The 12,955-nt window shown below is 49.0% G+C and overlaps 1 pseudogene; it reads left to right on the top strand.

Moving 5' to 3' along the window:
• Nucleotides 1–9,266: 9,266 nt before the first annotated feature.
• Nucleotides 9,267–12,955, top strand: part of LOC137524107 (zinc finger protein 850-like) — a 197,625-nt pseudogene continuing 193,936 nt past the window's right edge.

The following is a 12,955-nucleotide window of genomic DNA, read 5'->3' as shown; positions in this document are numbered from 1 at the left end:
GCTAGCCCTTGAGTGTTTTGCTGAAATTGCCGCCAAAACGCTCTAGTGTGAATGGGCCCTTAGACTATCATTTGCATTGCCTGGCGGAGGGACATCGCACTATTATTTAAAATAGACCTGAACTCAGATCTTCCTCTCTGCTCTAAAAGATAAGCAACAGCATAATAACATTTAAAAAAAAACATTTATTTTTTACAGAGGGTACAAATTCTGCAGTTACTCTGCAGTGTGTCTACTTCCTGCTTTCAAGGAAATAGCCCAGGGCTATCATCCTTTCTTTACAAATTAGCTGTTCTGCAGAGGCAGTCGGCTGACACAGCTGAGAGATCAAATACACTTGTCACAGATAAGGATGAATTAGACCGGCTAAACTCTCCTAAGCACATGAAGGGGGCATTTCTCTCTATTTTCCTTCTGCCCAGTGCAAGAGTTCAGGTCCACTCTAAGCACACAGACAATAAGATAAAAAACCAGGGGGGGTTAAAAACAGAATAGGAAATACGGCAGTGTAGTAGTTTGTATGTACTGGTATACCTATAAAAGCTCTCTAAGACGAGATGGGATATATGTGTAAAAATTGCTGTGATTTGGTCCGAGAAATTTGTAAATAAATGTTGAGTGGGGTGAAAAATATACAGGGGCAAAACCCCCAGTGATGACATCAATATTCCAATCAATAATCACTCCATAGGCCATTTGTGGGGAGTAAATAAACAGGACGCCCACTAATAAGAGATGTGCATGAGCTTTACTGTTGTAATCAAACCAGGAAGTAAACCCCAAAGTAAAGCTCCCCTAAGGAAAGAGAGGAGCAATGCCCCATGAGGCCATCACACCCCGTCATGTAAGGATCAGCATGTCAGTGTTACCTGGCGTATGTAAGCCCACACTCCGTGCCATGACAGCAGCCCTCGGGTCTAAGCTGGTGACACAGCTGGTGAGCTTACTTCAAATCAAGGAAGTGAAGTATACAGGAAGTGATGTATAGCATGGCATCTCCGAACCATGGTCTCTTCTCTCACCAATGTGGGCCACCACTGATCTGGAGGTCTCAGTATGCTGGGGGCCAGCACAGCCAGGGGAACTAGAGGGGTAGAGTGCAAAGGGACTCCTGGTCTGTGCGAGTGAGCAGATGGGCAGCACAGATCAGTGCAAGCAGGCAGAGGGGCAGCAAGGGTGAGGACTAGCAAATGCTACATCCCCTCCCCAGGCTTCCCAGCGTCCAAGGCACGGGCCTTTGTAGCCTTCCTATATATCCCCACCAGGTGAAATGTGTATAGGTAATGTACCCTTTACCCATTCCCACAAAGGGTTACAAGTAAAAATAAAAAATACCCCAGATACAGCTCTGTGGGCTTGATTCAGTAAGCTTAATTTCAGCAGCATGAGTTAAAAATCATTTGTTGTGCTACATAGCGTGTGCTGCTAATTAACGTGTGCACCTTTGGCTCTACCAGCCGCTCCAATCCTGCCCTGAGCCCCGTCGGGTCCTGTAGATTTTTAGGACATGATCCCTGCACTTTGGCCCAGTAGGCTGCCTGTCACTTGAAAGGCATCCTTTTGGGTCATTTAAAGTGCCGAAATCACGTCCTAAGATGCTACAGGACCCGAAGGTGCTCAGGGTGACATTAACCCCTTCCCGACTGCTTAACAGCGATAGGTGTCGGGAAGGTGGCAGCCCCAGGACCGCCTAACGTGAAAGATGTCAAGAGCGGTGGGCGGGGCTTTGCAGGGAACGCATGTTCCCTGACGTGACACGGCAGTGCAGCTTATTGAACAGATGATTAGAGCCCTATATCTGATTATACTTAATAATAAATACTTACAGTTATTGCACCATATCATGCCAATATCATGTAGATCCCGATTCAAGAGCTCCCAATGCACGTCTGCACACGCTACTCCTCACCCACACTATGCTGACCATCTCCCCCAATGCACGTCTGCACCCGCTGCTCCCCCACCACACTGTGCTGACCATCTCCCCCAATGCATGTCTGCACACGCTGCTCCCCCACCACACTGTGCTGACCATCTCCCCCAATGCACGTCTGCACATGCTGCTCCCCCGCCACACCGTGCTGACCATCTCCCCCAATGCACGTCTGCACATGCTGCTCCCCCACCACACTATGCTGACCATCTCTCCCAATGCACGTCTGCACATGCTGCTCCCCCGCCACACTATGCTACCCATCTCCCCCAATGCATGTCTGCACACCCTTCTCCCCCACCACACTGTGCTGACCATCTCCCCCATGCACGTCTGCACACACTGCTCCCCACCACACTGTGCTGACCATCTCTCCCAATGCATGTCTGCACACGCTGCTCCCCCACCACACTGTGCTGACCATCTCCCCCCAATGCACGTCTGCACATGCTGCTCCCCAAAACACTAAGCTGACCATCTCCCCAATGCACGTCTGCACACGCTGCTCCCCCACCACACTATGCTGATTATCTCTCCCAATGCATGTCTGCACACGCTGCTCCCCCACCACACTGTGCTGACCATCTCTTCTAATGCACGTCTGTACATGCTGCTTCCCCACCACACTGTGCTGACCATCTCCCCCAATGCAGGTCTGCACATGCTGCTCCTCCACCACACTGTTCTGACCATCTCCCCCAATGCACGTCTGCACATGCTGCTCCTCCACCACACTGTTCTGACCATCTCCCATGGCAGAGAGTTTATCATGTTTAGCAGCAGCCTCTGAAAATTTGTGGTGATTGGGACACCACAGTGGAAGATACCAGGCCGCAATTATTTTTCCAAAAAGTCAATACCCTTAACTGTACCGTGATGTTGGAAGGCGAGTGGTGTCATCTCTGGCACACAGGATTGGGTCAAGGGTCCATCTGACCATGGATGCCTGGTCTGCAAAGCACGGACAGGGCAGGTATATTACTTATACGGCACATTGGGTAAACCTGCTGAACGCTGGCAAGCCTGGAGTACGTGGCTGTGCAGCGGAGTTGGTAACAACACCACGGCTTGCATGCAGGCCTGCTGCCACCTCCTCTTCTTCTCCTTCTCCTCCTACATCCTTTTCGCTGTCGTCCTCCTGATCAGCTGAGTCCTACTCTACTGCTACGCTTTCCTCGCCAACTGCACACCCCCAGCTCCCCAGGGCCTATTCCGCATGCCAGGTAAGACTGTGTCACGCCATCTTGGACATGTCTTGCATCAAAGCTGAGAGTCACACCAAGGACCAGCACTCCTGGCCGCTTTGAACAAACAGGTGGTTCAGTGGCTGACCCCGCACCAACTGGAGATCAGCAAAGTGGTGTGTGACAACAGAAGCAATCTCTTGTCGGCTTTGAGTTTGGGCAAGTTCACACGTGCCCTGCATGCCACATGTGCTGAATCGTATAATCCAACGATTTGTGTGTAAGGAGGTCCTGAAGCAGTCCAGGAAGGGGTGTGGGCATTAGAGTGGCCCGAACGGTTCGACCACAAACTTATTCGTGCGAACTTTGGTCGTTTGCGGTGAACCGCAAACTATATATGCATGTTTGACCCGCCCCCTATACTACATCATTAGGGTCAACTTTGACCCTCTACATCACAGTCAGCAGACACAGGGTACCCATCAGGCTACACTCCCTCCTGGAGCTCCCCCCCCCCCCTTTATAATAGGCAGGTAGTGTCAGCCTTTTCACTCACTCATGTGGCTGCAGTAATTAGAGACATACTGTAGACATAGGGGAAGCTTAGTTACTAGTTAGGCTCTTGTATTAGGCTTATTAGCTTGCTCCTTGCTGATACTGCTAAAAAGCAACCCTCAACAGCTCTTTTGAGAGCTACTGTTCTTGTGATCTATTATTTTTTGCTTACACAGCCCTGTCAGTCAGTCTTAGCTGGCCCGTGGCCCCTTGGTAATTCCTACTGTGCCACTGCCAGGCCCAGCACATTCAGTGACTACCTGTGTGTGTGACAGCTGCACATTTGTAATACCAATCACTGCATACCTGCCTGTTCAGTGCACCTACCTACTTACGTGAGCGCACGCAGTGTTATATACCACCAGTCACTGCACCTGTTCACGGTACCTGTGTGTGTGTGACAGGTGCACATTTGTAATACCAATCACTGCATACCTGCCTGTTCAGTGCACCTACCTACGTGAGCGCACGCATTGTTATATACTATCAGTCACACAGTTGCATGAATGGCAGACTTGCCCTCCATAACAGATTCTCGTTATAGGCAAGTGGTGTCATCTCTGGCCCACAGAGTTGGGTCAAGGGTCCATCTGACCACAGATGCCTGGTCTGCAAAGCACGGTCAGGGCAGGTACATTACTTATACAGCACAATGGGTCCTTCCTTGGATGTGTGGTGGTAGCCGTTTCTCAGGCTCCCACTCTGGACCAGAATCAAACCCTGATTCCCCGGCCATTACCCGTGGTCACCATGGTACTGAGAAAGTAATATGGAAACTTGTTTATCAGTCACACAATTGAATGAATGGCAGACTTGCCCTCCATAACAGATTCTCGTTAAAGAATTTAAAGTTTATTCGTCTCATACACAGCAGGGCCTCGAAAGAGTCCTCCTGTATTGTTATTTTTCGTCACTACCTCCCTGAGTCGGGACTTGCGTGCCCTGCCTGTTGCCTTCCTTAGATGTGTGGTGGTAGCCAATCGGGCTCCTTTGCCCACAGCGTGCCTGCTGCCTTCCTTGGATGTGTGGTGGACCGGAATCGAACCCTGATTCCCCGGCCATTACCCGTGGTCACCATGGTACTGAGAAAGTACCATCGAAAGTTTTACACAGTTGAATGAATGGCAGACCTGCCCTCCATAACAGATTCTCGTTAAAGGTACTGAACAGCCAGCAGAAAAAGTAATTAAAAAAAATAGATGTAAGCTTTAACAATGGTAGAGAAAGAATCATCAAAAGTTGACAAGGCAGTCAGACATTACCTGATATCACTGAGGAAGAGCAATCGCGCCATGGTGCGCACCAGTCCAGCATGGCCGTCACTACACAAACAGCTGTTTGCGGTGCGTTACACAGTGAGTTTGGTCTGTCAATGTGAAACAGTACACTAATTACACTCCCTGATTGATGTATACACATGCAAGATGTTTTAAAGCACTTTAGGCCTCCAATTTAGCATGCAATGTGATTTCTGCCCTTAAAATGCTGCTGTGCGTCAAATCCAGATTTTTACCCGGGACTTTTGGCATGTATCCCTCTCCTCCATGCCCCCCTCTAGGTGTTAGACCCCTTGAAACATCTTTTCCATCACTTTTCTGGCCAGCATAAATGTTTCTAGTTTTCAAGTTCGCCTCCCCATTGAAGTCTATTGAGGTTCGCGAAAGTTTGCACAAACCCGAACTTTTGCGGAAGTTCACGTTCGAGGTTCGCAAACCGAAAATCGGAGGTTCGAGTCATCTCTAGTGGGCATTTCAGGCATTCCTACACAGCCATGGCTCGCTTCTCCAATATTCAGCGGCAAAAGAACTTACCAGTGAGGCACTTGATTTGCGATAGCCTGACTCCCTGGAATTCAACGCTCCTCATGTTTAACCGCCTGCTACAACAGGATAAAGCCGTCAACAAGTATCTGTACAGCTATGGTGCTAGGGCAGGCTCTGGGCAGGTGGGGATTTTCTTGCCGAAGTATTTCCCTGACATCAATGAGGAAGAGGAGATGACTAGGTCGGCATCCAACCTTGTGCAGATGGGGTCCTTCATGCTGTCCAGCCTGTTAAGGGATCCCCGAATAAAAAGAATCAAGGACCAGGACCTGTACTGGGTGGCAACGCTACTAGACCCTCGGTATAAGCACAAAGTGGTGAAAATGTTACCAAATTACAAGAAGGCAGAAAGGATGCAGCACTTGCACAACAAGCTGGCAAGTATGCTTTACACTGTGTTTAAGGGTGATGTCACAGCACAACGGGAAAAAGGTGCCAGAAATCCTCTTCCTCCTCCTCCGATTTCCACGCAGGCAGTACCTGGCCTTAAGTGCAGATACTGACACTCTGAGCAGCGATGAACCCCTGGGCTACTAAGTGTGCAGGCTTGACCTGTGGCCAGAGCTGTCACAATTTGCCATTGAACTTCTGGCTTGCCCTGCCTCAAGCATTCTGTCAGAAAGGACCTTCAGCACAGCATGAGGCATTGTCACTGACGAGAAGTCGCCTAGGTCAAAAAGGTGTTCAGTACCTCACCTTTATTAAAGTGAATGAGGCATGGATCCCGGGGGGCTACTGCCTGCCTGAAGACTAAGTCAGTCCCCACACAGCATCTCTGCCTGCAAGCAGTGTGACTGCCTGCCCGAAGACTAAGTCAGTTCCCACACAGCATCTCTGCCAAGCATGCCACTTGATTGCCTTCTCCGCCACCACCAACAGGGTCCAGAACTACAGGTGGATCCTGAATTTGTAAGGCCACTGGTAGCAGCAGCCGCTACCAAATATATTTTTTTCTGGCGTGTGTACATGCCTAATTTTTCTAGCTGCACTGTGGCTACAAAAACAACAAAAAGAAGGCATGTACATGTGTCAATTCCCCTTTGTGATCGTTACCTTGTCATGGTGAAGGGGCTTGCATTTCACAATGAAGTAATGACCTATATGAGTGTGTTGGGGGTGCACACTCAAGATAATAAGGTTGTTGCTTCATTGTGGACAGGCCAAATTTGATCAGCTGGACAGGCACTGTTGTTCTGTCATTGAACTACCTCAGCCCGACCATATGGGCTGGAAAACTGCCATCCCCTGCACTCTCGCCAACGTGCGCATGAGCACAGCCATCACTACATAAACATTGCTGCCAAGAGGACTGACATTTATGTGCTGAGAGTGTAAACTTATAACAACCATTTGCGGCTGTTTGTGGTGCGTTAAACAGTGAGTTTGGTCTGTCAGTGTGAAGCAGTACACTACTTACACTACCTGATCGATGCAAGATGTTTTAAAGCACTTTATGTAATTTGAAGGTTGTGGAAGGCACTCCATCAATCGGAGGTCGGTTGCTTGATTCTAGGACATAGGCATGTCCCAGGTAGAAGCAGTGATCAAATGTATCAGCACACCGTTTTTAGAATGCTTTACGCTCCTTTTATTGAGCTATGCATTCCATGAAGATATTGAAGCCGACAATTGTTTCGGGGGCCACGCAGGGTCCCCCTTCATCAAGGCGTGTGGTTACAACCGCATAGATCTTAACAAGCTTTATATACAATTGAAATCCCCATGCACCCCACCCCAATTGTGACAAAACGATGATGTCATCTCCAATGTTTACATTATAAACACACCAGCATAACACTATTGTTCCTAAGATCAAAGTCTCACTTGCATGAATATAACGAGTCAGCGTGCGCAGCACTACTGTATACAGTCATACATACCCAATCTGTGTCCCTCAGGTCGCACTCCAAGTAAAAATTGGGTAATTGCCTCTGTGGTTCAAATGTATGTGCTCATTAGTTGGCTATTATGGTGAACAAACACAACCAGCACTGCTCGCGCTAGTGTTGTCCGGATCATGAACGATTCGGATCTTTGATCCGGATCTTTTTTGTGAGTCGAATCATCCGGATCATCAAAATGAACGATTCGGTGCACAAAGGGGGTGGAGCCAGGAGCGGCACGCCCCCCTCTCAGCGGGCAGGGGGGTCCTGGAAGCAGTGCAGAGATGGATCGCTCAGTTGGAGGGGAGCCAGCCTTGCAGGGACAGGTAGATGAGAGAGAGGACATGGGTGCCACTGCCAGATATGTGAAGAGCACACGTACTGGCTGTAATGTGCTGCTCATTTTAGGCTGTCTGTTCCGTAGTGTAGTGCTACATAGTGAACAAATGGGAAACTTTTGGTTTAGAAGCACAGCTCAGTAACTTTGCAGACAGCGTGCTGGGCTAGAATGACAGGGCAGGCACTGTGATTGCAGTGCAATTTGATCCTCCTGCACTCTGCTCTAAACAGCTGCACTTCTCCCTAAATTTATGATGAGTGTTTGAGGTGAGAAAAGGACACATTGGGGAATGCTTTCTTTCACTGTGAGACAATTGCATTCAAAGTATACAGATGAACATATAGGTGAAATATATTTAAAGCATATGATTGCAGCATGTGGGTATTGTGTGCAAACAAACATTTCTGCTGCTCTCTGCTCACCCCTCTTCGTCCACCTCCTCCCTTCTCTGTCCACTCCCTGCCCTTCTCTGTCCATCTTCTCCCCTTCTCTGTCTGTCCACCCCCCTCCCCTTCTTTGTCCACTGCAGGGAAAGTCCTGTCCTGCTACTCATTTCACCCCCGAATGCTTCCCTAGTAAAATGATTTGAAGATTCAGTTCAAAGATCCGGATCTTTTCAATGATCCGATTCGAATCATCCGAATCATTGAAAAGATCCGGACTTCCCAGCTCTACTCGTCGCGCCGCACAGCCACGCCCCCATTCTTCTATTGGCCAATGGGGCTAGACCAATCAATTTGCCGCTCACTCTGCTAAACACACCCCCCGCCTGTCATGGGCTTGCTAGGATTCTCGCTGCTCGCGCCGTCACGGAGCTTCCGCCCACACATCACGTGTGGTCCAAAGCTCCGCCCCCGCTTGTCTTTCCTATACGAACAGTGCAGGAAGGGGGATTGGGCTTTCAGTTGCTAAGCAACGTCATTATACAATCCCCGACAGGCCGTGCCTGTTCATTAACTGCTAGCAGGTCTATTAATTATGTGCAGTGCGCTGACATCCTTACTGCGTTAGCTGGCACAATTCACATCCAGGTATTTAAAAGAGATGGCCAGGTTAGATATGCGTGACATGGGGTCATGTTTGCCCCAGTTGCTTAGCAACCTCACGCATAAAAACATGACAGAATGCGGGGGCGGCGCCTGACCAGAGTTCCGGGCAGACGCATGGCAGATTAGCTCCGGTGCTCCAACGTTTTGTCCTACATTGTCGAAATGTCCTACGCTAATGACAGAATGATGGAAACTACATCGAGGAGACCTACAAATCGAAATAACCTACAATGGAAATAGGCTGATTATATATGTGTTTCAATGTATGTTATTGCTAATAAAGTAATAATGGAAATAAGTTTAAAAATGTAGCAGTTATAGATGATTAATCTGTGCTCAGGGTGGCTGCACGGCCACTAGAAAGGGGCCTGCTTATTAGGACACACTTGCCGCTGCACTCCCTCCAACCACAGGCTATTACTCCGCACACCCGTAGGGTAAAACGATGAGGGGAAATGAGAACACCTAAATGCGCATGTGCAGAGTGGGCGTGGAAAGTACTGAGCACGCGCAGAAGGGAATGTAGGCAAAATCGACGCGAAGGACAAAATGTTGGAGCACCGGCGGACTTTTCCACATATAGCTCACCCGGCCCCGTCCTTCTCCTCCCTGACCGACAAGACCATCGGTGAGTGCCCCCTGGGTGTCCTGGGATGCCTTCCCAAAAAAATCAGGGGAATCCGGACCCCGGAACTCTTCGCCAGCAAGCAGAAGGGAGCGGCCTCCCAAGATTGCGCCCGAGCTCACGGCGACAGCACAGCACAAGACGGTAAGCGTGCAGACTCCTCAGGGATCACGATGGCTGATTTACAGGAACTCTACGCTAACTTAGAGAGGCTTATCAAGGCATCTAATGCCGAGACTGTTAGAGAAATAAGCGCCAAACTGGCCATGGTGGGAGAGCGAGTGCACGCCATGGAGGAGGGTTTGGACGGGGTCAGGGCCTACTGTAAGCAGGTGGACACAGACATAGAGAAAATGCGGTCAGACATTGCAGTGTTGTATGATGCCAGGGAAGACCAAGAGAACAGGGATAGGCGAAGTAATTTGAGGATCAAAGGAGTCCCTAAATCTGTGACAGAAGTCCAGGACTTTCTGCTGGCCTTGTTTCGCCATCTTCTTCCTGACCTTCCTGAAACGGAATTACGCATGAACAGAGCCCATAGAGCTCTGAGGCCGCAATCAAAGGAGGGGAAACCCCCCCCCGGGTTCGCGAACTTCCGTGGAAGGTTCGGTTTGCGGAAAAGTTTGCGAACCGCAATAGACTTCAATGGGGAGGCGAACTTTGAAAAATAGAAAAAATTATGCTGGCCACAAAAGTGATGGAAAAGATGTTTCAAGGGGTCTAACACCTGGAGGGGGGCATGGCGGAGTGGGATACACGCCAAAAGTCCCGGGAAAAAATCTGGATGTGACACAAAACAGCGTTTTAAGGGCAGAAATCACATTAAATGCTAAATTGCAGGCCTAACGTGCTTTCAAACATCTTGCATGTGTATACATCAATCAGGGAGTGTAATTAGAGTACTGCTTCAAGTTCACACTGACACACCAAACTCACTGTGTAACGCACCGCAAACAGCTGTTTGTGTAGTGACGGCCATGCTGGACTACTGCGCAACATGGCGAGATTGCTCTTCCTCACTCAGTGATGTCAGGTAATGTGTGACTTCCTTCTCAACTTTCCATGGCATTGTTAAAAAGCTTACGTTTTTTTTAATTACATTTTCTACTTGCTGTGTACTTGTTCAGTACCGCTACAATGAGAATCCTATGGAGGCGGGCAAGTCTGCCATTGTGACCCCGGATAATGGACGGGGAATGAGGGGTTTGAATCCGGTGTGGAGCCTGAGCAACGGCTACCACTACACATCCAAGGAGGGCAGCGGGCAGGCATGCACGCCCGCCCGCCCCGAGGTAGTGACCAAAACTAACAATACAGGAGGAGGACTTTCGAGGCCCTGCTGTGTTTTTGAAATGAATGTACTTTAAATCCTTTAACGAGAACCAGTTATGGCGGGCAAAGATGACACCACATTCCTTTCACGAGAATCATATGGAGGCGGGCAAGTCTGCCATTTGTGAGTGACCCCGGGTAATGGCCGGGGAATTAGGGATGGAATCCGGTGTGGAGCCTGAGAAACGGCTACCACTGCACATCCAAGGAGGGCAGCAGGCAGGCATGCAATACAGGACTTTGAGGCCCTAATTGTAATGAATCAACTTTAAATCCTTTTAACGGGAATCCGTTATGGAGGGCAAGTCTGCCATTGTCACCGCGGGGAATGAAGGTTGGATTCCGGCCCGAAGTGGGAGCCTGCTGAGACCCATGCTGTAGCTGCCCTGACTGTGCTTTGCAGAGCAGACATCTGTGGTCAGATGGACCCTTGACCCAGCGGAAGACAAACCAAGTCGAAAGCATTTGCCAAGAATGTTTTACGGAGGGCAAGTTTTTTTGCCCTTTTTTTAAATTGTTTGAAAATGATAGATGGTTGTATTTTTAAATTGTTTGGAACTTTAGATGGTTGTATTTTTAAATTGTTTAAAAGTGTATCCATTCAAGTGCAAGTTATGCACTGACTGCCAGGTATAATGTGCAGTCACAGATGCAGTGAAAGGTATGCAGTGACTGCAAACAGCCGTTTGTGTAGTGACCAGTGTTGCCAACCGTCAGTAAATTTACTGACAGTCAGTAAAAAAGTCAACAAATCTGGGCTGTCAGTAAAGTCCATGAAAAACTTTGTGGTGTCAGTAAAAAAAACAACCTCTCTCTCCCAAAAGATCACAGCACTTACCGCTTATCAGTTCACATATCACTCTGGAATGTACACTGCTCTAGCTAAAGGTGGCCATACATCTGTAGACTTGGTGGCCAATCGACCATCAGAGAAGACAATTATTATTGATATTATAAAAATCGGTGCCACCAAGAGCATGCCTAGACAATCAAACCCATTTTGGACCAAAATTGGTTGCATGTATCGATCGCATGTATCAATCGGACATGCTGGAAATTCTCAGGTTAGCATGCTGGATCGGGTACATGCAGAGGCAAGGGCTGCGATAATGGAGAACAAACATGATGGAAACCCCCGGTCGCATCCCCCAAATGTAAATGTATCAAAGTGTCTCCTCTCCCTCTCCCCCCTCCTTAGATGCCGTGCATTAATACTTTATCTGTCCGGTGTCCGCCATTGCACTCTTCTTCCTCGTTTGCAGCCTACGTGGTTGCCGGTGTATTGCACGTGGGGCGCATGTGTGATATCTTTCATTTAATTTCAGTAATATTAGATGTCAGTAAAAAAAGTGTTCTGTCAGTAAATGTTTTGTGCTTTGTCAGTAAAAATGTATTTCTGAGGTTGGCAACACTGGTAGTGACGGCCGTGCTGGACTGGTGCGCACCATGACGAGAGTGCAGGTGATGGTGGCTTTTCAGCCCATATGCTCGCCCGGCTGATGTAGCTGAATGACAGATCAGTGACTGTCCAGCTGATCAAATTTGGTCTGACCACAATGAAGCAACGACCTTATTATCTTTTGTGTGCCACCCCCACCCGAGACACTCAAATAGCCGGCGGTCATTGCTTCATTGTGATGCCCAAGCCCCTTCACCGCGGCAAGTTAATGATCACGAAGGGGGATGGGCACATGTACACGCACCAGGAAAATTAGTGTAGCGGCCGCTGCTAGCAGCGGCATTAAAAATTCAGGAATCTGCCTAGAGTCCTGGACCCTGTTGGTGGTGGCGGAGAAGGCAGTCAAGCGGCCTGCAGGCAGAGATGCTGTGTGTGGGGACTGACTTAGTGACGGCCGTGCTGGACTGGTGCGCACCATGACGAGAGTGCAGGTGATGGTGGCTTTTCAGCCCATATGCTCGCCCGGCTGATGTAGCTGAATGACAGAACAGTGACTGTCCAGCTGATCAAATTTGGTCTGACCACAATGAAGCAACAACCTTATTATCTTTTGTGTGCCACCCCCACCCGAGACACTCAAATAGCCGGCGGTCATTGCTTCATTGTGATGCGCAAGCCCCTTCACCGCAGCAAGGTAATGATCACGAAGGGGGATGGGCACATGTACACGGACCAGAAAAATTAGTGTAGCGGCCGCTGCTAGCAGCGGCCTTAAAAATTCAGGAATCTGCCTAGAGTCCTGGACCCTGTTGGTGGTGGTGTAGAAGGCAGT

This window comes from Hyperolius riggenbachi, chromosome 7 (genome assembly GCF_040937935.1).
Source record: "Hyperolius riggenbachi isolate aHypRig1 chromosome 7, aHypRig1.pri, whole genome shotgun sequence".
In the NCBI taxonomy this organism is placed as follows: Eukaryota; Metazoa; Chordata; class Amphibia; order Anura; family Hyperoliidae; genus Hyperolius; species Hyperolius riggenbachi.
Note: the sequence above shows the minus strand (reverse complement) of the source record. Positions and strands in the feature narration are given on the sequence as shown.